The sequence below is a fragment of the Equus asinus genome, chromosome 5 (genome assembly GCF_041296235.1).
Source record: "Equus asinus isolate D_3611 breed Donkey chromosome 5, EquAss-T2T_v2, whole genome shotgun sequence".
Taxonomy (NCBI): Eukaryota; Metazoa; Chordata; class Mammalia; order Perissodactyla; family Equidae; genus Equus; species Equus asinus.
In genome coordinates this window covers 103345384-103372566 of record NC_091794.1, presented here as the reverse complement: position 1 = coordinate 103372566, position 27183 = coordinate 103345384, and the positions used below count along the sequence as shown (strand labels likewise).

The window sequence follows — 27183 nt, the reverse complement described above, 5'->3', positions numbered from 1 at the left end:
TTTCTTTTCCAAGAAATTGCCCCTAGAAAGCAGCTCAGTCTGTTCTTCAGTGTCAGAGGCGCTCCGCCCTGCTATTCCCATACCTGGTTCCACGGCGTCATTGACTTTATTAACATATAGCCTTTATTCACAGGGGGAGCAAGGCGGGAGAGGAGGTGGTCAAAGGTTGATTTTAAAGAATGTTCTTTCTTCTTCACCGCGGGCAGAACTCCAGCTTCCCTAAATGACCCGTACAGTGCTGTGGTTTTCATCACAGGCTCTGGAGACGGCCCTAGTTGGAATCCTAACTCCACCACATGCCCACTTCATGACCTTGGGCGAGTTACTTAATGTCCTGGCGCCCATGATGCAGCTTCAGTACAAGGAGGATAATTATTGTGCCCATTTCACAAGGTTATTGTAAGAATTAAATGAGCTGATCCATATGCAGCGGTTAGTGTATTACCTGACCCATAGCAAGAGTTTAATAAGCGTGTTATCTGTCAGTATAGGCTAGGAAATGCTGCAGTAACGATCTCAGTGGCTTAAAAGAACTTAGTTTTATTGTTTGCTCATCCATACAGGTAGACAGGGGTCTCTGCTTATTGAAGCCCATCAGGAAATGAGGCTAAAGGAGCAGCCACCTGTATGTCATGTCTGAAGCAGGGAAAGAGAAAGTGGCAAGTCACACTGACTCTTCAATCCTCCCCCAGGAGATACACACGGAGGTTTGGTCATATTTCATTGACCAAAGCAAGTTATCACATGGCTGCAATTAGGTCCACTGAGGCAGGAAAGTGTGAATCTGCTACGTGCCTAACAGTGGGGAGAGCTAGAAATATTCTGTTTATGGTACTACTGACCGTGACAAGGGTCAGCTGCTATGATGGTGGCTCTTATGCAATGTGCCTTCAGAGTTTCACAAGCAAAGATGTAAAATGTCAATGATGTAGACAGGTCAGTGCTTGTCACTGAAATTGACTCTCTCTTTTCTTTTCCTCGCCAGGCATAGACTGCAGCAAAGTACATTTTCTCTCCCACTGTTGTTCTGTTTTCCAATGACAATATTCTTTTATAATACACCTTGTCAATAGCCAATCATTTTTGAGCAGTCTTAGGGCAACATTTCATTCTGATACGTGACAGGTGGAGAGAAAAGCTTCCAGGGAGAAAATGGAAACAAACTTCTCTTTTTTTCTTCCAAAGCTTAAGAAATAGCAATATAGTGCTTAAGAAAAATAACACCCAGATCTTCGGTTCTGTCCACTAGTTTAATGTGAGGGATTTTTTTTTCATCCTTCATGGGGGTGAGAGGTGCTGGAAGCAGAGAAGAGCCCTCCCCAGTTTTAAATGGTTTCCTAAATGTTTTTCAGTGATTTACGTAGGAAATAACTAAAACACACAAGGAAGCTGGTAACTTCTCATTTGATCTTTCCTGTAGAGAAAACTAAAAGGAAGGGCTGCCTGGAAGACTCCACAGGCCACTAAACTGCTTTCTATTGATTTTAGACTAGGATACTTTATCACTCTTGTTGCTTTAAAAAGAAATGCAATCTGTGTCAGGGTCTAAATAGACTTTCCTAGAAAAATCAGGCCCCACACTCCTACGCGAAGAGATGTGGAGGATGTTTATCAGCTTTGGCAAATCAACTTTGGGGAATTTTTTTTAAGAAGCATCTTCCCTGCTGAAACATCCCACTCCTTGAAGGGGCTGTATAAGTGGAGCCTTACTTCCCGAGATTAAACTCCTCCTTGGATCTGGAATTCACCTTAAAAGCACATTGTTCCGTCTCCGTCCTGTGCTCCTGGAGAAACCAAGGCTCCAAGATGTTAGAAACTTCCTGAAGTTTGCTGAGTGAGCCACAGGCAGAATCCAGGCTCAAATTCACCCCTAATGGCCAGAGAATTTCAGAATCTCAGAATTGCTGTAAATGCGAACCCCCAGGTGTGGTTTCTCCCACCAGGATCTTCCCCTGTGAGCCAAAATGGCAGTAGCTTCATCCTGATGTCACCAAAGGAGAGAATCTGAGGATGCATTTTTTTTCCTTAACCTTCTCAACGCAAGCTACCTTTGGCCTATTTCCTGCCTATATTTGGAATACTTTATCTTCTATTTTAAGAAATTCAATAAATAAAGCCAAAGCAATTTTGAGGAAAAAGAACAAAGCTGGAGGTATCATGCTCCCCAATTTCAAACTATACTGCCAAGCTACAGTAACCAAATCAGTCTGCTGCTAACACAAAAACAGACACATAGATCAATGCAATCGAACAGAGAGCCCAGAAATACACCCACACATATATGGTCAATTAATCTTCAACAAAGGAGCCAAGAATGTACAATGGAAAAAAGACAGCCTCTTCAAGAAATGGTGTTGGGAAAATTGGACAGCTACATGCAAAAGGATGAAACTGGGACACTATCTTATGCCATATACAAAAATAAATTCAAAATGGATTAAAGGCTTAAATGTAAGACAAATACCATAAAACCCCTAGAAGAAAACATTAGGCAGTAAACTCTTTGACATGGTTCTTAGCAATTTTTTTGGATCTGTCTCCTCAGGTAAGGGCAACAAAAGAGAAAAGAAACAAATGGGACTACGTCAAACTAAAAAGCTTCTATACAGCAAAGAAAACCATCAACAAAATGAAAAGGCAACCTAGTGAATGGGAGAAGATATTTTCAAATGATATATTCAATAAGCGCTTAATATCCAAAAGATGTAAAGACCCCATACAACTCAATATCAAGAAAACATACAATCCAATAAAAAAACGGGCAGAGGACCTGAATAGACATTTTTCCAAAGAAGACATACAGATGGCCAACAGGCAAATGAAAAGATGTTCAACATCACTAATTATTAGGGAGATGCACATCAAAACCACAATGAGGTATCACCTCACACCCGTCAGATGGCTATTATCAAAAAGACAGCAAGTGTTGGCCAGGATGTGGAGAAAAGGGAACCCTCATGCACTGTTGGTAGAAATGTAAAGTGGTACAGCCACTATGGAAAACAGTATGGAGGTTCCCCCAAAAAATTAAGAATAGAACTACCATATGATCCAGCAACCCCACTTCTGGTCTTTACCTGAAAGAAACAAAAACACTAATTCAAAAAGATATTTGCACCCCTATGTTCGTTGCAGCGTTATTTACAATAGCCGAGATACGGAAGCAACCTAAGTGTTCATCAAAAGATGAATGGATAAAGAAGATGTGGTAGGTATATACACAATGGAATACCACTCAGCCATAAAAAAGAATGAAATCTTGCCATTTGCGACAACGTGGGTGGACCTAAAGGGTATTATGCTGAGTGAAATAAGTCAGATGGAGAAAGACAAATGCTGTGTGATTTCACTTATATGTTAAATCTAAAAAACAAAACAAATAAACAAACAAAACAGAAACAGACTCATAGATACAAAGAACAAACTGGTGGCCACCAGAGGGGAGAGGGTGGGAGGTTGGTGGAAATAGGTGGAGGGGATCAAGAGGCACAAACTTCAGTTGGAAAGTCAGTCAGTCGCAGGGATGTAATATACCACATAGGGAACACAGTCAATAATATTGTAATAACTTTGCATGGTGACAGACGGTTACCAGACTTATTGAGGTGACCATTTTGTAAAGTATATAAAAGTCAAATCACTATGTTGTACACCTGAAACAAATATAATATTGCATGTGAACTATACTTCAGTTAAAAAAAAAGAAAACTGAAGAAAAACAAAAGAAAAGAAATTCAGTAAATAGAAATCTAAGCTACAAAACAATAAATTGTAGAGATCTTTCATTTATGAAATAGTTCTATGTAAGGGAAGGCCTGAGTTCTAGTCTTGACTCTGCCATTAACTAATTACGTGTCCTGAAAAACCCGTGTAATCCTTCCTGGCTTGAGTGTTGATATCTGTTAGATGGAGGGGTTGGAAAGATAATCTTTAAAGATCCTTTGAACTGGAAACAGTTTGTGAATTGATTACATGAATCAAAACAAGTTTCCCTCATATATTTTTTTTAAAATATTTTATTTTTCCTTTTTCTCCCCCAAGCCCCCCGGTACATAGCTGTATATTTTAATTTTGGGTCCTTCTAGTTGTGGCACGTGGGACGCCACCTCAGTGTGGCCTGACGAGCGCTGCCATGTCCGCACCCAGGATCCGAACCGGCAAAACCCTGGGCCGCCGCAGCAGAGCGTGCCAACTTAACCACTCGGCCATGGGGCCGGCCCCCCTCATACATTTTTTATTTTTAATTTTTACAGTTTATTTTGAAATATTTCACATTTATAAAAAAAAAGTTATGAAGAAGACTGCAATGAGCATCCACAAAGCCACTACTCAAACTGAGATCTAAAAAATTAGGAACACAATTGAAGCTCCCTCTATAACCCTCACCAATCTGGGTCAGCCGTCTCCTTCTTTCCACACCACCCCAAAAGTAACCCCCACCTTCGATTTGGTGCTTATCAGATAATCTCCATAGGTTTCTTTATCATTTCATATGCTTATATCCCTAAATAATATGTACTTCTCTTGGGCACATCTTGAATGTCAGTGGAATAATACTGCATTTTTCCTTCCGTGACTTACTTTTTAACACAACAGTCTTCTCAAATCCATCCTTGTTGGCACATTGGCTGCGGTTCATTCACTCTCACTGTTGTAAATTATTTCACTGGATGAGTATTCCAAGTTTACTGACATTCTCTTGTTGATAAAACTAGGCTGTTTCTCACTTTTCAGTATTAAAACAACACTGCTGTGAAAAGTCTTTTCTTGTCTACAGTACACACATGACGGTTCTCTAAGGCATTACATCGGGGTGGAATTGCAGGGTGTTAAGGTATTTGATCCTTTTATCTTTATGCTATTGATTTTTCTCACCCATGAACAATCTCTCCATTTAAGTCTAATGTTATGTCTTTGAGTAATTTTATAATTTTATCTGTAACTGGCTTGTGTACATCTTATCGAATTTATTCCTAGATACTTTAGTGTTTTCGCTGCTGTCATAAATGGTTGCCCGTCTATGGGAATGCAATTATGTTCTGTACACCGGCCTTACAAGAGTGTCCATGCTGATCTCACTTATTAATTCTAATAATTTTTCACTAGCGTCTTTGAAGATTCTAAGTAGATAATCATACTATCAAGTCATTTTAGTTTCTGTCTTTCTAATCCTTACATCTAGTGTCTGACAAGGCTGGCTTCCTATCCAGTGTCCATTCCTACTTCTTTCTTGTTAGCAGAATCCAAAATTACTCCCTCAGCACTGCGCCCAGCTAAAAATACTCAACCCATGAGTCTCCTTGCAGCTGGGGGAGAGGAGGTGCATGAGAAACAGTTCTGGCCAACGGCATATAGGTTTAAGTTCCTGGAGGCACAGACCTTTCCCAAATAAAAGACCAACCTTTGGGAGGAGAAGGTCTCCAGGGTGCCCGTTAATCACACCTGTGGGACCAAGATGGGGAAGCACCGGCCAGAAACTGCTTTACATTCCTTTCTCATCTCAAGGTTTCCTGGACCACAAGGTTAATGGAAATTTAAACGCTGAACTTAGGAGCAGACAAATTGTTGTCAGGAATTCTCTTGGCAACCTTTTTTTGTCTGGACGGTGTGCTTGCCATCTCCTTTTGACAACAGGTAAATTTTTCCTCCATGATCCATAGCCCTTCAAGAAGCCAAAGTGGGCAGTAGCCTCATTCCATCTTCCCATCTTGGGCAGGTGCAAGGCCTATATCCTGTCTCCACAAAAAACCAAGCCTTTTGGGCACCAAGCTTGCTAACACCCTCAACAGCCACGGCTCAGCCCCCGCTCACAACTCTGGTCGTCAGCTTCTTTATTTTTGGTCCTTGGAAATTTCCCTTACTTTTTTGCAAGCTCAATAAAGCATCTGAGAGGAGATTTGTATATTTTGTCCAATATTTCTATATCTTTAATTGTGGAAGAGTTTTCAGACTGGAAATGGAAGTCCCTGTTGCTCTTAATTCAGTTCATGATTCAATTTACAAAATTCCTACGTTTGCACACCTGTCGTGGAGCACATCTATGGCACGGTGGGAGCTACTCTCACTCAACACACACTTACCTGGCACCTATCTGTGCCAGGCACTGTCCAGGACCCAGGATAAGAGGCAGAAAAGGCAAACCAGTTCTCTACCTCATGGGACTTATATTTAATGGGAAGATACAATGAATAAGGAAACAAACAAGAAGACTTTAGAGAGAGACAAATGCTAGGAAGAAAATGAAACAGAGTAATGCAGAAGAGTATGCAATGGGAAAGAACTTTAGCCAAGGTGATCAAGACACTTGACATCAGGCTGGAGGTCCAGAAACTGGCCAGGTAGAGATCTGGGTGCAAAGATGTCATGTGGAGAGATGAGTAAATGCAAACACATGGAGGCTGGAAAAATACTGGCACGTCTCTGCAAGGCTGAAGCAACATGGATATAGTTCTTCCTTTTCCATTTTGTTTCTTCCCAGTGTGCCAGAGCCAACAATACGTACAACTTATTCTTCCTGCTTGAAGGGATGTCTAATTCAGACTAGGGAAATTTTTTTTTAAGAATAAGTTCATTAGCAGCGGTCAAAACATGAACAGCCTGAGTTTCTTTCATCTCATCTTTTTTTTTAACGTAAGAAAGGAGAAAAGACAATGTGATCCTTAGTATACCCAGTTATCAAACTCACATACAGGGTGTTACCCAGTGGAGAGCACACAGCACCGGCACTGGGACTGCAGACAAGGTTACATTGTTTCCTGCAAATTCTTCAGTCCGGGTTCCATGATAAAGGAGGAAGGGAGAGATGGCCGTTGCTTGTCAGTGTTGAGCTGTGTTTTCTGTGGCCAAATGGAGAGAAGCCTGGATGAATGGGGCTGAGCTGAAGAGGACCTCGAGAGGAGCTATTGTTGGAGCTGAGTCTTGATGGAGGGCGAACCTCTATCTCCACGAGATGGGGAGAAGCAGAGGGTATCCCAGGTGACGGAACAGCTTGGGCAAAGAAGCAGGAAAGGAGGTGGCTCGTTGGGGGAACCAGGACTTCTGTGCTCTTTGGATGAACACCCTTGGCTCCACCACTTACAAGCTCTGTAGCTTTGGGCAGCTCCCACATCTCTAGACTCTAGACTCCAATATCCTTCTCCTATCAGAATGGGACCTACTCCCGCTACTTCTTTGCCCCTTGGCAATCAGCTTCGGACCCATCACCAAGTTGGTCAATTTCCTGTAGTAATGGGACCATGAGATCATCTCCCTCATAGGGGATTTGCTGTTAGCATGAAATGAGATCATTATTATAAGGTGCTTGTCACACGCTGATTTCTAAATAAACCTTAGCCAGAATTACTATCATTATATGTCGCGGGTACATAAAATGTCTGTGGGAGAGGCCAGTGTCCAAGCAGAGGAGACCAGTTGATGCCTCACTGATGGGGCACAGGGCCCGTCCGTGTAAGGGAGTTCGAGTCCTGCCCTTAGCTAGCTTGCACGCTCTCTCTCTCAGCCCCTACTCCTGCTTATCCAGACACAACCCCCAGGATCAGACTGAAGCCCCTCAGCCAGGCAGACCCCCAACCTGAGGGGATGGGTCCTCCTTCCCAGGCCTGATTCTCTTGAACCAACCTCTCCCCAGCTCTCCTCCAGCCAGGATGCTGCCTCAGCTCTCTCCAGCAATGCCCCTTTCAAACATCATCCTCTCCTCCCAACCTCAATCCTTACACAGCATTCCCTCCCCTGTCATTGCTGCTTTGTTCACACTTCTCTGCTCCCTAGAAATATTACTTTATCCAGCAAGTGTGCTGGTTGTAAATTGAAATGCAAATAGATAAACATAAATCTGAATGTCCATTTACATTAAATATATTATGAGTATAAAAATATAAGGCCCCATGGGTCTCGCCTCATCAGCCTATTACTCTTCTGCCCCTTGGCAATCAACCTCGGACCCATCACCAAGTTAGTATTCATCAAAGCCACACAGGCATTGACACACACAGATTCCACCTGCACTCCTAATTATGGTGGGGACCCACCGATCACAGTGAAAAGGACTCACCTTCTCCTCTTCCTTACCACGAGGAGCAATTACTGATGTGCCGTTCTTGTAAAACTTTGCATTGCTCTCTAGAATGAGAGGCATCAAATTAAACTCCTGTGGAGGATTTGGAGCATCTCTATTTATGCAGCTAGGCTCGGCACAAATCTAATATTCTGTAAAGATGCTAAGCTCTGTGCAATTTGTGTGCGCACAGCGCCTTGTACAAAGGCACTCGGTAAATATCTGTTGGCCGGTTGGTTACAAATAACAAAGCACCAGTACGGCAATTGTGTAGTGTTGTCTGCTCCGCGGGTTCATACCTTTCTAGGTTAAGGCCTTCGATATGTTAACAGCGGCCTGGGTTGAGATTTCAGTGAGTCAGCTGGTGGGGGAGTTAGATAGAGTGATTCTCAGGTTTGAGGCATCTAAGCTGCCCAGCCTGGTCCTCACGCTCAGACCCAAGCAGAAACAGCAAAGGCCTTCACCAGCAAGGCCTAACCATGGGGCAGGTAATTACCCAAGGAGGGCAGCGCAGGTGTGATCCACCCAGGATTAGGGGAGAATTAATGGCTACCTGGAACCCCTCTCATCCCTCTTTCACCCCATGCAGCTCAAAGCAGCCTGACACCATAGTCCCTTCTCTGCTCATCACTGTCATGTGACATTAAAGTGGAGTCCCTCTCTCTCTCATTCTCTTTTCTTTTTCTTTCTTGTTTTCTTTTTCTTTCTTTCTTTCTTTTCTTTTTTAATGCCACCATTTGTCTGAGTGCCCTTGACCAAGATTTCTAGGACTTGGTTCAAAGCTGAGAATCTGAACTATTCCTTTAGTGCCCCAAAAATATCATTTTCCCTTTAGAATATAAATGGCTTGGAATGCTTTCAGCCCAAGAAGCAGAACAAGGGTCTCTCAAAGCGGGCAGAATTTCTCCCTCTGTCACTCTCTTCTTGCACCCTGTTGACATATCCCCGGGGAAGAGATCCTGGGCCCTCAGGCCTGTTGCGAGGGTTGGGATGGGCCAGCAGAGACCTCCCTGCAGAGCAGGCCAGGCGGGAGGGCTGGGAGCCGCCTCCTGGGGCCCAGATCCCGTCTCCGCCCTCCACACCGGCTGCCTCCCCTTCCCGCAACTGGCTGCTTTGCCTTCCAACTGCAAAGGGTGCCAACCTGAACTGGCAACTTGGGGGTTGCCAGGGAAACCGCTCCCTGTGTTTTCTGGTGGAAACCGTGGTGGTTGGTGTGTGACAGCTGGGTCAGAGGGAACCAGGGGCATGTTCAAAGGTGGGTTCCCTCCTCCCATTGCAAAAGCTGGAGGAGAGCCCCAGGAATGCTGCATGCAAGACTGGGCATAAATATCCCAAGGGAGGCAGCTGGATTCAGAAGAGCTGGGCAAGAGAGAATAATAGTAATAATAAAATACAAGTAAAAAGAAGAATTTCTCTTTATAGACTATCTATCTTGGGCCAAGAAATGGTTCTTCCTTTTAAAACATATTATCTAACTTAATGCTCAGCAGGGGGTCACCAAATTCCCATGGCCCTGGGGCCAGTCCTGGAATGAAAATGAGCGCCCTGGGCTCCTGTGAGGCAATAAGGCTCGTGGGGCCAGGGATGGGCTGGGGGCACCTGTGCCCCATCAAAGAGGAAGCTAGGGTCCAGCCCCAGCTGACTGTGCCCACGAGGACCACAGACCCCATTACAGAGATGAGGAAACTAGGCTCAGAAGCCCGCCTTCTGGTTTTCCAAGAGAAACTGGAAATACAGATTTTTATATGTAACCCCTGACTCTTAAAACTTGGTAACTAATTCAAAATCAAGTTCAACCCCATGCAAGTAAAAGTCAATATGTCAGTGGGTGAGGGCCAGTCCTGGTTCACAAATTTGTAATGGTGGCCTCAGAACGCTATGAAGGAGGGGGCACGATTTCCATTTGTCAGACGGGGAAACAGTCTCAAAGTGTTCGTGTGGCTGGTGCAAGGCCACACAGCTAGTGAAGGTGCCCCCTTGGTGCTCAGCAGGCCAGTTTACCTGGGCTACATGGATTCTCTGAACATCCTCTCCCAGGCTTGGGTCTCTCAAGTGCCACAACTTGGCACCACTGCCCATCTAGAATGGTGGGCACTCAAATCTAAGGATCATCTGAGCCAGACCAGTGGCTCTCAGGCCAGACCGAATGTTGGGCTCACCCAGCAGAGCTTTTTGAAATTACCAATGCCTGGCCCTCACCTCCAGAAACTCTAGTTTGATCATCTGGAATGGTCCCAAGCATTGGTATTCTTTAAAAAGCTTCCCCCTGTGATTCTAATGTGTGACCAGGGGTGACAACCACTGGGTCAGCCCCTTGCTTAAGTGCCAAAACCAGGCTTCTGAGAATAAGAAAAGGTAGAAGAGTGATTAGGAACAACAGTATTGGAGCCAGACAGGCGTGGGTCCAAGTCCTGGCACTGCCCTGTCCTAACTGAGGAAACTTAGGGAAATCAATTCACCTCTCTGGGCCTCAGTGTCCTCATCTCTATAATGGGGCTATAATAACCGCTCCACTGGATTCCTGTGAAGAACAAAGATGGTGGCATGTGGATATGAAGTGGTACCTGACACACAGCAGCATTCATCAAAAGCCAGCCTTCAGCTCACACGGCCTCCAGCCACAGCCACACAAATACAGGAGGAAAGAACAGTGAGCCTGGGCAGAGTTTGGGGGGCTTGAATTGCACCCCTGTATCACCCAGACACACACATCTTATGTCAGTTCACAGCTGAGCCCCAGACAGCCTTGGGGCCCACACCGAGATGGATTTTAGCTGCCCTTTGATGGGAGAAACCATCCATCCCTGGGGAATGTCTTAGAATCTCACTCTTCATTTGCCTCTCCTTCAAGGCACAGAAAGAAGAATCCACGTATGTGTCCCCTTTGAAACTTTCAACAGCCAAGTCCCATCCACCACCACCCTCCTCCAAACTCTTATAATAGATGTGATCTGAAGGAGACCAAGGCAGCTTAGAGGCAAACATCTTAGAAATATTGATCTGATACTCGAGGTCTCTAGAAAGATCTACGTAGTGGACTCCACATTTTCATGAGCAGGTAATCCTCTAAAATTAGATTAAAGCTGCCATCTCTCATCTCAATTGACTCGTCTGGTCTCCTGCTCTCTGAAACCTGCTAACTGAGCCTCAGTTAGGATAACAGATCATTCGCAATGGTCAATATTCAAACGTAAGCACTGAGTCACAAACCAGCCCAGAGCCACACAAACCAAAATGTTGTTTCTTTGAGTCCACCTAATGGGAAAGATCAGCTGCCCCTGCCCTCAATCCTGCTACAGTGAGAGTTCCTTAGCTCTTTTTCAGGGTTATATTTATTTCAAAGAACGACTTATTAATAGTTATAGTTATAGCCAGGAAGGGATTATCATCACGCACCCCTCCAAGAGCTCTGGGGTTGGGGCTCTGACCTACTGTCTTAACCGACAAGTGCAGTTTCACTGTGTCTTCGCCCCAAGGATGGAAGTCTCCTTTCCGATTAGCACTGAACAGGCCACAGAGCTTGCACAGCAAATCTGCACCGCACAGAGTTTCATCCAAGGGAAACCTGTGGTTGCTTGATCTGCCCCTGCAACCTTGGCACCTCCACATTTTGGGCAGGGACACAGGGAATGTAGTCCTTCAGCAACACCAATGTCGAACCATAGGCAAAAAGGGTCATTCAGCAATCACGAGTAACAGGGATTTGCCATTGACATGTTTGCTGAAAAAGATATAAATAAGAGCTCTCCAACCTTTCTGCAGCTGTGGTCCCTCATTACTTTCATTTGGAGGGAAATGCGTCCATTCCTAATAGTGCCATAAGATGTAGCTTTAGTTTGGGAATTTTGAATCTACATTAAAGATGTTTTGGAAATGGGAATATTTTCTGACATGCCTGGAGATCTAAATGCTGTGTAGGAAAGTTGGGTTGTAAGTCTTCAGTGAAGAAAAAAAAAAGTGATTCTGAGGCTTTTTTGGGTCATTTGCTTTATTTAAAAACCTGGCGAGGGATAAAAGAGCAGATAACTCAGCCACCAGATAACAGAATTCTGTTGAGTTCTGCTTGATGGCCAGCTCCAAGCATGTCAAGGACCGTGTCTGTCTGGTCCACTCCTGAATCTGCAGAGCCTTACACACCAGCAGACACATGGTAGGTGGTCCATCAGTGTTTGCTGACCATCTAGACAACTGACCCGGGCATTTGTACTAAGCAGTGGCGGGGGCAATGGGCTTGCCTCATACCTCTTCTGAGGCATAACACCTCCAGAGACCGGAAAGTTGCCCTGAAATCAAGATTTAGGTGGCCTCTCAACAACTCATGTGCAAAGACAGTCACATTGGAGAGCTCGTTGTGTGCATGGCTTCCCAACTCCGCATGCAGTGATGTCAGCCACGAGGCAGAGGTATTGACACCTCCAAACCTGGCAAATGCCACACATCACAGCTTTTTGTGTGCGGAAGGGCAGCACCCCATTAATATGCTTTCACATGCACACGGAAATTAAAATTTTTATATGGGGCTCACGGAGGTGTGAAGTGAGATCTTTTAAACCCCAAGTCAATCAACTGAGAGTGAATTTTCCTCTTTCTTTTCACACTTACCCATGAAAGACCAAACGTTTTTTTCTCCAGGACATTTTCCTCAATTTATATTCTCTTTTACTCAAAATGATAATAGCTCCTTGTCAAATAAGTAACTGTGCATGTAAGAATTCCTGTTTAGATCTCCTCTTACAATTAGGTAACATGGCAGACAGGTGACCTTGAGCCCCTTTGCTGCTCTCTTGACCTGAATGTCCCATCTCCACGTAGGGACAACGAGACTAGATGGGCTTCCACACCCACTTCTCTCCGATGCTCTGATTCCCAGCTCTACCAACAGGTAGCTCTTAGTTCCCGGTTTTAGATATTCCTAAGGACCCTTCGTGGCTGACCTGGCTTGTCTTAAAGAACAGTTTGTCACCAAATTTGGAAATCAATAAACGGCAGACCATCTGAAAGCTGAAAGAGCCCACGAGCAGCAAGGGGCATTGGGAGCTTCCCAGGCCTGTATCAGTCTACGAATTAGCCAAATAAAGCTACAAATGAAAGAGCGCGAGAAGAAAATCAGGAATCTATCCTAAGACCAACAAAACCCGAAATCCCACGGGAAAATAGTAAAGTTGAAATTTTATCAGATTGCAGGAAAAAGGTATGAAAAAAAATCAATGTGAATCTTAAATTAGCCCCAACACCTGGTAACTGCATTCCTTTTTAAACTAGAACAATATGGAAGACACCTGTATTGACCCCAACCTTTACGTATTCATTAAATGAAGCTATTTTTAAAAGGTTCTTTTGTGTACCCCAAATATCTAAGTGGGGACCAGTTAGAGGGAAAATCTTTGAAGTCACTGGACCAAAGATCAAAAACTCAAATGACTATAGGTGCCAGATACGTGCTATAAACAAGTGAAATAGTCCAGGTGTCACAGAAGTTGGCATAGACACATTTTTCCATACTAAATATATTTATAATAATTAATAAATATTTATAAATATATAAAAATAAATAAAGGATAGTCATTAGCTTCATGAAGAAATTTGGCCTCTGCCGTTTTTCTTGACAAATGTGGTCCTCCTGTTTTATATTTTGTTTTCCTACTTTTCATAAGATGAGAATACAAAGAAGTATTTTTCTACCATAAGATAAGGACGACAGCAGGGTGATGCTTGTCACGTGATGGTTGGCCTTGGTGAGGACCATAAGGAAGAAGGGAGCTTTCCCAGCTAGAGGAGGCAGCCATTACTCAGTGTCGGCTGACCACGGCCATGAGGGGATGGGCCCAGTTTTGTCTGCGGCCAGATCTTCCAGGTCTTCAGAACATCCTGAAGGCCAAATAAAACAAGTCTATAGGGTACAGTAACCTTTTCTCCTACCCAGACCACCAGTTTGCAACCTCTGCCCTAGCTTCTGAGTTCCATGAAGGTGGGGAGTGACCTCACGTCTTAGAGATGGTTGTATTTCCAGTCCCTGCCGCAGAGCCTGGCATTCAATAAATAGTTGGTGACTGGTTGACTCCAGAATAGGAAACCAGCAAGAGCATTAACAACAGAACTTGACCTTCACAAAAGCCTTCTATTGGAAGAGCACAAAACAACTTTGCAGATTTATGTTATGCTGATGTGAGAGCCATCCAGCCCTGAGGGAGAGGAAGAGAGCTGTCTCCTGAGACCCCAGTGCCACTATTATGATAACACGCTGACATAGGAAATGAAAAGTCCTTTCTTATTTTCAAGATCTCCAGCCAGGTGTCAACATAAAACAATGCCAACTTGCCCTTAGTCACCAGGAGGTGGGTGCTGAACCTTCCTCTATGTTCTGCACAGAAGGTCCAGCTCTTCACTTTGACTTGGAGAGCTCGCCATCAGTTGTCTTCAGTAGCGATTCCATAATAGAAGTGCCATTTTATTCTCGTGTTACATTAGCTCCAAAATGAACCATCAGAAGGTAAATAGACCAGCACAGCACATCAAGTGCCAGTAATGTGTTTGCTTCGGGAGCCACCCAACCTCCCGAGACGCAGGTACACAGCATCCTTCTTGCTTTTACTACTTGTCACTCGTCTGCCCCCAAGGAACTTAGCAAGGATTAATGTTTGTTAAGAGACCCTAGGATGAGCTGTCCATTGTGATAAATACAAATTGTTAATACTGATAAAATTTTTAAACGCTTTCTCAGCTGGGCTTCATTTAGCTTCTTGTTCTTGTCAAACACGGAGCCATGCCCTGTTTCTGGGTCAGATATTTGCGAGATAGTCTTGGAGCCTCCATCTTCGGCATAAAAAGGTGCCAACTTCACAGAGTAGCAGGTGAACTTGCAATATGCGCGTATGGAGAGAACCGTCTTCTGCCCCATGCTGGAACATGGGCTTCTTGACGACTGATCCACCGCTCCCTGTACTCCAGCATCTAGCCCGGCACGTGGTCCAGAGCAGGCTATTCTGCTTATGGATCTTTTTGTTGCACAGAACAGAAATCGATGCAAACTAGCTCAAGATAAAAGTGAGGCTTATAAGAGGCACCCAAAGTCTTATGGGGAGCAAAATCAAGACTCTTTCTTCTTTCCTCTTACTTCACTCTTCTATCTTGCCTCTTCTCCTCTCACCTCCTCTCTGCCTTCTCATCTTGCCCTTGGCCCCAAAGGGTTGCTCCAGTTCCCACGAGATGTGATCCAAGGATACACGGTCTGCCATGAACTGGAACGCTTTTGTAACTCTTGGTTCAAAAGGAATGTGTCTGGCCCCAGCCAGTCCCTTGGATTTCATAGTCTAACGAGCTGAGCCGGGCCATGGGGAGGGTAGCAGGAATACAGTATTGACAAGGTTGACTCTGCTAGGGCTGGAGATAGAGGAAGGAAACGTACCTAATATATAAGTATTTGATAGTAAATGCAGGTTGCATGTAATCAACTCACCAACTAGAGGGCCTCTCCTCCCAACAAATAGAGAAAAAGAAATAACCAGTTGGAGACAAGTTATTGACATCCCCATCCCCAGACGGCAGGTCTCGTGGTCCATCCTTCAGGACAACCAAGTTCCACCCTCACAGTAGGTGACACTGGGACCTCTGGGAAGCCTGCCTTCAAGCCAGTGATGGTGTGATTTGAAACAAGAGTCCCTCTGAGCTACAGCTGCTCCATCTTTAAAATGAGAGCAGAACTATCTGCTTCACAGGATACTTGTGAAAATTGAAATAGGCCAGTAGCAGAAGAAGATGCTATAAATTCTCAAGGCCGGGCTTCCATGCCCAAGGCCAGGGCTTCCGATCCGCTGAGGGCTCAGAAAACAGACTGTTATAGAGCTCAGTTCTCACTGTTTGGAGGTGAGAAAAGAATACTATTCAGCCATGGGAGTAAAAAGACCTGAAATCAAGTTCCAGATCTGCGTGCAACTCCTGGTGTGACCTCAACAGAGTCACTTGCCCTCTCTGTTTCCTCACAGGCAATATGGGGACTTGGAAGAGAACCAGTGACGCCCACCAATCCAAGAGCCACACTGGCCCAGGGCCACATTTTAATTGCTGTGCTGCAAAATTAGAAAAATAAGTCAATATAGTGAGTTTTTCATAGGGCCGAGCTTATTCAGTTCAAAGGACTGTACATCATTCTGAGGTTATGCCTTCCCTACTCTTTTTGTGTTAAATGTCCTTTCTTTAGTGATGGTAAAGGTCATACTTTGTTTTTACACTCCTATTGTCTTCTCGATGAAATTAGAATGTGGCAACCCCATGTCCATCCTCCCAACTTATTTATTTTTATTGGTCTGTAAAAGCCCAAAGTATGACAATTAGTGGATGAAATGACCTCCATAGTCCTTTTAAGCTCTGACAGGGTCTGATTCTAAGGGAGGCACAAGAATGCACAGACTTCAGAGCCAGACAAGCCTGGGTTCAGAGTCTGACCTTCCATTTAGCACTGTGTGAACTTGGGCAAGTTACTTAGCCTCTTTGTTCCTCATCTGGAAAGTGGGAATAATAAGAGTGCCTGCCTGACAGGGTTGTCGTGAGGATTAAACATGTTCAAGGATGTAAAGTGCTTTGGGCAGTACCCGGCACAAAGTGCTCATCAAGCAACAGTGATGACGATGATGGGAAGGATGTGATGGAGGAAGAGAAGCAAGGAGGAAGCGGGAAGAGAGAATGCCTCTCTGAGTCTTTCTGCCAGCCAGATGGAGGGGGTAGCTTTCTGGTCCCATCAGTACCACCAACCTCTCTGGGAAAAATGCTCCAACCATGTCGCCTGTACAGTGGTGGCCAGCCCATGGATTGGCTGCCCTTGGGTCACATGTCACTCACTGGTCTAATCAGCTGAAGTGGGGACACGGCGGGGCCCTTGAACCATCTCAAACTTCCCAATAAAATGGGGATGCTCCAGGCAGGGCACCACGCTGGAGTCTACCAGTAACTTCCAGGCAATGGCATGGCTGATAAGAGATGGAAGGGCCAGAAGAGGGCCGGTAAGGACACGAGGGACCCAGGACTAGGAGAAAAATGAGGCAATAATGACTGGGCAGCTGGTTTTACAATGCTGGCTTGACTGGCTGCTTCGAGGTCAGGTGCTCACACCTGGGCCAGTCAGCTGTGTGGGCGGGGCAGGTCATGTGACCAGAAAGCCAGGAAGCCGGAGCCAGACTGGACAATCATACTTTCCCAGTATCAACAGTTGCAGAAAGCCCCTGAAACTCCTTGTTGTGAAAAAGCGGTTTCCCCAAGGGAGAGCTCTGGGAAAACCCAGGAGCCCGGGAGACTGACTCACCCGTCAAAGGCACAGAACTACTTACCAGATAAGTGGCAACATCTTAATCTTTTATTAGGTGAGCATCCACTCCTTTGGGACGCGGGACTGTCATTCTGTTTGATCAGCAAATAGATTGAAATCTTCCAGCTAATTTGGAGCTACCCATGCTACTAACTTCTAATTTGGAAAAGAGTGAATTAGTTGTGAGCAATTGCCTGGGAGTCAAAGCATCTGAGACCAAATGACAACAATAAGGGAAGTGGAGGGAAACCCATCTAAAATATTTGGAGTGGGGAACAAAGAACGTTGACTTTGATTTTCTGGGTAATTGATACTAGTTCTAAAGTCGGAGACATTTTGTAGCTTGACTCACCTGGATAAATTTAACTCTACAGACCTCAGCAAACTACAAGATTGGCTCTGAAAAGACCTATTGTCTCTCAGAGGTGGCACGCCTCCTGAGACCTATCCAAGCGGATTCTCATTGATGTCCTAAGCCGATCCTGAAATCCTCTGATTTTCCTAGAGGATTTTTCTTCCATCAGGTTTTCAGGCTCTGAAATAGCTGCAGATGTTCAGTGAAATGTGTTTCTCCCCGGTCTCATGAGTGCTGGGACGACACGTGGGCATTTCAACCTATTTCTGCTGATGTTTATCAAGCACCTACTAAGTGCAGGGAATATCCTGCGTTTATTTTCTGATCCCTTGCAGTAAATGTTTATTAATGAAAGAGCTTTCATCTTTCCCACACAGCCATATGGCAGCGCCTTCCAGAGATTCCTGTTGAAAGCAGGAGACGGCTGTTTGAATGATCAGGCAAGCCAAACGCTCGGCCACATAGCACTCTGCCATGTGTTTAGCCAAGACAACTCGTCTCTGAGGGGATCTGTGGAAGACAGTGTCATGGATCATTGAGGCCTTACAAGTGGCGCTCCAACGTGTTTGTTAAGTGGCAGGCACAGGAGGGCCAGGAGGAGGTGTCAAATCAGAAGGACAGAGCATACCCACAGTTGCCAAAAGAATCAGATGATGGCAGCTCCCTGTGTAAATGTGAAGCCTGACGAAGTGGGGGTCTCCTGCTCCCAGCTCCAGGGCCTCTAGCCATTGGGTTCTCCCAGTCTAGTGAGAATTTACCTACAGTTAGACTTTGGTCAGCCCTTTTGCTGAGTGCAGCCGATCACAGGTGACTTGTGGGGCCATGTTATACCCCATGGGAGCCTCCTTTGGCACCCACAAGAGTCATCTGGGAGCTTGTTAAAAATGGAGATTCCTGGGCTCCTCTCCTGGAAACCCTAGCTCCTTAGTGGGGCCTAGTAAGGTGTATTACCCATACCCCAAGGGATTGCAGTCACGTGTTCAAACAGACCACACTTTGAGAGTAACAGTTCATAAGCTGCTCCTGTTATAACCTGTCTTCTAAACACCTGGCTTGAATACTGAACATTTGTACCAAGCTGTCCCAAACCTATCAATGGTGAACTCATCTTCTTTCTTGGTTTATCTCATTGGACGGTATCACCCCTACCCCCACGCCTAAGCCAGAAGCTTGACAGTCACCCTCAGTTACTCGTCATCCTCAACGCCTCATTCTGTCTCATTCTCAACTCTCATCAGCTCCACTCGCTGAAGAGTAATCAGATCTGTTTGTTCCTCTTCATCTTCTTGACCTTGCCATAGTTCAACTCCATCTGCTTCTCCCTCTGATGATTACAAGGGCTTTCCAACTGGTCTCCCGATCTCGGGTTTAGTTTGCATATTTCCATATAATTACTAACATTATGCTTTGAAGTGCAAATTTGATTGTCACTTTTGCTCAGAATCCCTTAGTGGTGCCCAATGCTCTCAGTGGTGCTCTCAGAATGTGGTTCAAATTCCTTAACATGGTGCTATGGTCTGAATGTTTGTATCCCTTTGAAATTCCTATATTGAAATCCTAACGCCTGATGTGATGGTGTGAGGAAGTCCTTTGGGAGGTGCTTAGGTCATGAGGGTGGAACCCTCATGCATGGGATTAGTGTTCTTGTAAAAGAGACCCTGGAGTGATCCCTTGCGCTTTCCACCAAGCAACGACGTAGCAAGAAGTCACCGGCTATGAACCAAGAAGAGGGCCCTCGCCAGGACTTGATCATGTTGGAGCCTTGATCTTGGCCTTCCCAGCCTCCAGAACCAAGAGAGAAATTTCCATTGTTTAGAAGCTAGCCAGTCTATGGTATTTTGTTAGAGCAGCCCGAAGGGACTAAGACACACCACCTCTGAGGGCCTTAGTACCTACTTCCCACCATCCTGTCTACTCTCATCTCTGACGCCCCCACCTCCTGATTGTGATGTCCTGAAATCATTTCATTCTACAACATTCCCCAAGCGTAGAAGGCCCTTCCCTACTCTGTCCACCTGGTAAGTTCCTATTTATTTCCTTTTCAGAATGAGAAATAGAGACTTTCTACCTGTGATTGTGGATCCGTATAGAACACAGCCTGGTGTAGGGCTCAGGCCAGATTGTCTAGGCTCAAATCTCAGCCCCACCACTTAGTAAGTGGGTGGCGCCAAGTTAGTTGATTAACCTCCCTGTGCCTCAGTGTCCTCACCTCTGATATGGGACGATAATAGAGGTGACGTCATGGGATTGTTGTCTGAATTAAGTGAGTTAATGTACGTGAAGTGCTAGAACAGTGCCTGGCACAGTCTAAGTGCTGTAAGTGATTACTATTTTCATTGTTGTTATATTAATACAATATCCATGGAAGCACAACCATGATGCTGTCAACAACATTTCCTACAGGAAAAGAATTTGGATATTGGGAATCCAGGGTTTGAAGGAGGCGTAAAAAATTATTACAAAGCTTTGCATACATTAAAAAGGTTAAAAAAAAATAAAGAACACTGGTCTAGCCAGCTCCCAGCTAATACACGGAGCATCACCCATACAGGCGAGCCCTCTGGGTACCTCCCTCGCTCCATCACCCTTCCAGTCCCCTCCCTGCCTCTCCCCAGGAACCAGGCGTGCTTACTTTTCAAGCATTGACCTTTTAAGCACTGAAATATTTTTAATGTGTACAAGTCTCTCTTTTAAAATCTAAAAATGGTGTTTAGTAATACAAGCATCAATGCTCACATTAAAAAAGCTACATAACTTAGAAAAATGATTTTTTTGTTTTTGTTTTGAGTCAACTGTCTTTCTCAATGTTAAAAATCACCTCCTCTGGGGAGCCTTCCCAGCTGTCCCCTCATCCCATTCAGCAGATAAAAGCCCTCTCCTCTGACCCCTCACGGTGCCTTCACTCCACCATTATGCTTAAGATCCTGTGGTAGGCAGAACTCCTAAGATGGCCCCCAAGATTCCCACCCCTGGGGTAAATACTCTGTATAATTCCCTTCCCTTGAGTGTGGCTGGGACTTATGAATACGATGGGATCTCAGTCATGTGAATAGGTTACATTATATATCAAAGGTAAATTGATTTTTCAGATATAATTAGGGTCCCCTAAATCTGTTGAGTTTGAGTTCATTAAAAAGGAGATTATTGTGGGTGGGCCCGACCTAATCAGGTAAGCCATTTAAAAGGGGGTCCAGCCCTCACCTGAAGATAGAGATTCAAGCAAGAGAGACTCTCCTGCTGGCTTTGAAGAAGCAGACAGCTAGGACATGAACCGCCTTTGGAGAGGGTCACATGACAGGGGTCTGTAGGTGGCCCCTAGGGCCTGAGGGCTTCCATCCTACAACCATAAGGAGCTGAATTCTGCCAACTACCACATGAGCTTGGGACAGGATCCAAAGTGAGAACCATGGGCATTTGTATCTCAGCCTTGTGATTCCCTGAGCAGAGGACTCAGCTGAGCTGTACCCAGACTTGAACCTATAGAAACTGTGGGATAATAAGCACATGTCAGTTTAAGCTGCTAAGCTGGTGGAGCTCGTTTCTCGCGATAGAAAACTAAGACAGACCCTACTAGACTCTGTGTCTCCCCAACTAGACTCTGATCAGTTCAGCTACAAACTTTTGTTGTGGACCTACTATGTGTCTGCATTGCTATTCCCCCTGGGGAAACTGAGGCAGTTACAGGACATGGTATCCAAGTGCTGCATGTTTGGCTGGCACACAGATGTCACTCAATGAATGTTCTCTGGATGAAGAAGGGGCAAAACATGCCACAGAACGTCCCCAGGAATTTGCTTGCATCCCAAATAAACTTCCGATGCTGCCCAATTTTTTTTCTGAAGTATCCCGTTCAGGGTTGTGTATTTCTTTAATTCCTCTGACTACATTCACATCTAACGCACTAGCCTGTGTAACAGCAATAGTTGTTCCCTATGGGAAATAAGTATTTAGAAAATGTGTCGCATACTATACAATAGATTCGGAAGTCCTGCACTACAAAAACTTACCTAATACAAGTTTCCAAACTTAACCACAACCCTCCCTCCCTCTTTTTTACTGCTGTACTCAATCGTGCCCATCAATACCCAATTTGGGAAATTTTCTGTCTGAAATCACAAGTCAGTGACACCCGGAGACGTCCCATCCGTTAGGAGGGTACCCTCAGGCCTGGTAACTGCAGCCAGAGGGTTGGGACCAATTTGGACCTGAATCCTCAGATCCGTTTTCTGATTAAATTCCGGATGCTGTCTCCGGTTCCCCTGTCCTCAGAGTCAGGCTCACGTCCCCAGGTTTTGTTAACTGAGTTCCTTCATTCCTCTGCTTTTATTTACTTATCTATTTATTTATTTTTTGAGGAAGATTAGCCCTGAGCTAACATCTGCCACCAATCCTCCTCCTTTTGCTGAGGAAGACGGGCCCTGAGCTAACATCCATGCCATCTTCCTCTTTTTTTATATGTGCAACGCCTGCCACAGCATGGCCTGACAAGCAGTGTGTAGGTCTGCACCCAGGATCTGAACCAGCGAACCCCAGGCCGCCGAAGTGGAATGTGGGAACTTAACTGCTGCACCACCGGGCCAGCCCCTGTTTATTCGCTTTTTAATTGAGATTCATTCCTTTGCTTTTGTCTTGTTTATTAACAGCTTTATTGGGGTATAACATATATTTATATAAAGTCACTCATTTAAGTGTACAATTCAATTATGTTTAGTATATTTACAGAATTGTGTAATCATCACTGATTCAAGAACATTGTCATCACCCCGAAAAGAAACCTCATGCCCACGAACTCTCCATTCCCAGCCCCAGCCCCAGGCAACTGCTGATCTACTTTCTGTCCCTATGGTTTTGCCTGTTCGGAACATTTCACAGAAGCAGAACAGTACTATCGGCGTCCTTCTGTGTGGCTTCTTTCACTGAGCGTAACGTTTTTGAGGTCATTCATGTTGCAGCTCATATCGGTACTATTTCTTTTTATTGCCAAATAACAGTCCATTATGTGGACATCCCACGTTTTATTCATCCATTCATCCGTTGATGGACATGTGGGTTTTTTCCACCTCCTGGCTATTATGAAGGATGCTGTTATGAACACTCACATATAAGTTTTTGTGTGGACGGATGTTTTCATTTCTCCTGGGTTGATAGCCAGGAGTGGAATTGCTGGGTCATGTGGCAATTGTGTATTTAACATCTTGAGAAATTGCCAAACTGGCTTCCAGGGGGGCTGTGGCATCTTACGTTTCCAGCAGTAACGGATGAAGGTTCCAGTTTCTCCACGATACCTCTGTTTTGAATGACCAGCCTCCTGGCTTTCCCACCTTCTTACTCTACTCGTGACCTCTGAACCCTTGCCCACTACCCTGGGCTCCTCAGCCCCGCTTCTCCCCGTCCTCTCTCAACGTTAGCAACCCAGCTTCCCGCCACCTTCTGATGTACGAACTAGTCCTCTCCGCCCCGAGCTCACCAGCCCGCTCCCCAGGCCTCAGCTCTGCCGTGCCCGTGGGCTGTGCATGAGGGAAAACTTCACTCGACTTGGATTTTTTTTTACCTTGGATTTTTTTTAAAAACGAAGACCAAATATAACCTTGCAAAAACGTACAAAGAATTCAAAACTAAGAACCGTGAGCAGAATCCGTTTTTCAGAATGCTTTCTTTTTGAACTATTGAGGAATGACATCAGATCTAGGGTTAAAGTCTCAGTGTAATGCTGCCTTCGCGCAATAATTACACCAAAGAGAAAAAGACGCGTTATTACCGTCCAGAGTTGTTCAACTTCTCTGTGTACTGAACCCCTGCTCAACAAATCCACTCTGCAAAAATTACCAAGTACTCTTAGACTTCTGTTTTAGCTTTGGCCTAATTCCATAAAACAGGCTCTTTGGGGGGTTAATCTCTGTTGGCAAAGCTGGTTTGAACGCCCCCTGTGAGATCAATGGCTGCATGCACCCATGCTATGTGAATTTTGCGAGTTTTGTGGCAAATTGGTCCAAGACTAAGGAAACCAGCATGAGAGCAGGGCCCCCAGCCCCAGTCAAGCCAGCCATCCCTCTGCATTCATTTGTGCTGCCTGAATTGGGAACACCATCGGCTGTGAGAATCCAGGCCAGGGAGAACAGCAGTGCCTCCCCTCCAACCGATCCCACGGAGATTTACCCTTAATCAAATGAGCTGTCCCTCTAACTAGGCTGGCTGAGCAGAGAGGAGAGCAGAGGATAGGTGGATCTAGCATTCGCTTGGCACCAGGGCACACACTGACGGTAAATTCAATGTGACCACTTCATCTGGAACCGTACCAAGAGCCTCCCCCTGCTCCAGCGCCAAGGCCCACGGGGGCGTGACTCTGATTTCCCGTGACCTCTGGGGAAGTCCTGTGGGGTAACAGGACCCAGCCAGTGCTTTGGGAAGGCCGCCCCCTGCAGCTTCAGGGAAGGCACCGCTTTCATCATCCCCGCTGCCTCTCTGTGACCAGTCCTCATGAGGCAGGCCAAGTCATTTTCATCATTTAATGGGTGGGTGGGAAACTTCTGAATGACTCAGTAGGTAACACTTTACATTCAAACGTGGCATTACAGGTTATTTCAATGACGGGCACTGGAACATTCGGGGCCTCGTACTTCCTGATGCAGATTACTGATGCATCGTACAAAGGCTGTGCATTCACGTGGCCAGCCATCAGACGAAGGGGCTTCAGGAGGTACTGGCACCAGTTCAGAACCCAGGGGGACAGGAGAAAGGGTCGCACAGTGCCCCGCCCCTGGAGCCCTCCTGGGTGAAAATGGTCCCAGGTTTTAAAAGGCTTCCTTTTCATCCAGTCTCCCAGGAGGAGACCCTCTATAATGCCTCCCTGTCCCCAGACCTCTGGGCTGTATGACTCCACACTCTGCGCTCAGACCTGGGAAGCGGGAACGTAAAGCTTTCGCCTTTATGCAGTTCGCCTTCTGGCCTCCCGTGTCCTGGGCCAGCAGCTCTGTCACAGTGAGGCTCTTCCGGGGCTTTCTGTAGGTACAGTAACAAAGCCCCCACTGAAGACCTGGCGGAGCATGTAGGGGCCTTTAAGACATACACTCGTGGGGGCTGGCCCAGTGGCGCAGCAGTTAAGTACACATATTCCACTTCCAAGGCCCGGAGTTCGCCAGTTCGGATCCTGGGTGTGGACATTGCACTGCTTGGCAAGCCATGCTGTAGCAGGCGTCCCACATATAAAGTAGAGGAAGATGGGCACGGATGTCAGCTCAGGGCCAGTCTTCCTCAGCAAAAAGAGGAGGATTGGCAGCAGATGTTAGCTCAGGGCTAATCTTCCTCAAAAAGGAAAAGAAAAGAAATACATGCGTGAACTTTATTTCTGACTCCATGGGTCCAACTGAGTGCTCCTGCTCTGGGAAGAGAAATGGGAAGAACTGGAGACACAGGGTGGCGAGACTCAAGAATCCATGCTTGGACTCATGATTTATTTATGCGAGCGTATACACTTATTAGACTAAGCATTTCTGTAAGAATTAAGTGCTTGCTGTATATCTAGCGCTCTTCTGGGCATGGTTGAGTCAAGACAGGGAAGAAATAGAGAGAGCGTTCCCTGCCATGCAGAAAGCTAACATTCTACCTGTGGAAACCCTTCAGAAGCAATGATGTAACAGACCAGAAAATGTAACAGACCACTCTGGTGCTCGGCAGCTCTGATGGATGGGGAGAGGGTGGAAGTCCTATTTCATGCATGAGAAGCAATACGCTTCTGATTCATTCAGCTCCTCTCTCCTCCGGGTCAAGAAACCCACTTCTCCTAAACAGCATAGAGCCTCCCACACTCTTGCTTTAAGCCCCCATGTGTATTTAGGGAAATTTAGCTGAACAATTCCATATAATGCATACCGTGCTCATCAAAAAGAAATTAAGTAGCTTTGTAAAAAGCCAAGTACATTTTCGGGAAGCTACTTGAGGTTTTCCCATCAACCTGTTTTCTGCAAAATGGAAGTATCAGAAATATACTTAAACCCAAACTAAATGAGTACAGGTCAGAAAGCAAAGCAAGCCAAGTTCAAGTATATTATAAACCTGGCCAATAGCCTTCTCACTTTCTGTATATAAACATTTCTTTCACTTGAGTTGGCCCATGTATCTTACTCCTAAGATTGCCACTTTTGGGGTTAGGGAAAGCAAAAATCCAGGCCCACCTGCAACTATTATTTGAAACATCTTAATCAAGAGAAAATATCTTAAGATAAATATATTACTGATGCCAGAAGTGATTCAGAACTCTGATCCTATTTATCTCAGTCCAACTATTCCTATTGGTCTAGCTGATGGTCCTCTAAAAATGTATGTTATTATTCCAAGCAGCAGTGCCTTCATGTCCTAAAGTTTCCAATGAATAATTTAAAGTGTGCATCTCAAAAACTCTAAAGAGACTCCGAAAAGTTTCCTATTTGGGAAAAATAACATGACAGCGGAACAAGATGGGAGCAAGTCACCAACTAGCTGGGTGACTTTAGGCAAGTCCATTGCCTGCTCTGGCCTTGGTTTCCTCATTTATAGCACAAGGAAGCCGCATTTCACGTCTGCCAGAACTTCATCAACAGGCATGAAATAGAGAGAGTTCTCTTTCTTAAAAATCCAGACAAGTTATCTCCGCCCACACGGAGCTCTGCCTTCATTCATCCAACCATCGTTCACTGAGCAGCTACTGTGGGCCAGGCTGGATGCTTAGGCACTGAGGGTGCCAAGGTGAGGGAAGACTCATCCCCACCTTCGTGAGCTTTCAGCCTAGTAGAGAAAACCGACAGTTACAGGGTAACGGAGGAAGTGCTGCAATGGAAGGGCTTCTGGAATGCTCCGAGAGAACAGGGCAGGGGCTTTCTCTGTTCAACCAAGACTTCAGAAAGGAGTTGGCTCTGCGCCCACATGGAAGAAAAGGAGGAGGACGTGAAGGATGAAGAGGGGGAGGGGAAGGCGAGAGAGGAGGAGGAGGCATCCAGCAGAGGGGCTCAAGCAGAGCAAACAGCAACAGCAGGTGGAAAGATGCGGGCGTGTGAGCGTGTGGACCATCTGAGAGTTCTGGGAAGCAGGCACCAGGACCAGATGTGCCCTTCATGCCACACTGAAGATTCTGGGTTTATTCTTAAAGATAGTGAGGATCCACCGAAGAGGTTAAGCAAAAGAAAGAGCTGATTGAAACAACAGCACCTGAAGGCCACCCTGGCAGCCCGTGGAATGTCAATTGTTGGCGGGGGAGGGGTGCAATGAGAGGAGGTGGTCAGGGAACCAATGAGGAGGCTGTTGCCATAATCTAGGTGACAAGCGACAAGTAAGGGAACCTGAACTCGGTCAATGGCAGTGGTCAAATAGAGGAGGAGGCAGAGCTGAAAGATACTCCGGAGCTACAATGTTAAAGAGCTAGTAGTAATACATCCTTGAGAGTTCTGATTGCTCTTCTGTGCTATGGGCAACTTCTTTCAAGCCACTGAAGAATGCTACTAAATG

At 45.5% G+C, this 27183-nt stretch overlaps 1 protein-coding gene across 2 annotated transcripts in view; it reads left to right on the top strand.

The window, feature by feature from the left end:
* The window catches only part of KAZN (kazrin, periplakin interacting protein), a 1021370-nt gene that overhangs the window by 536176 nt on the left and 458011 nt on the right, over window positions 1-27183 (top strand). The gene's annotated exons all lie outside the window — the stretch shown is intronic.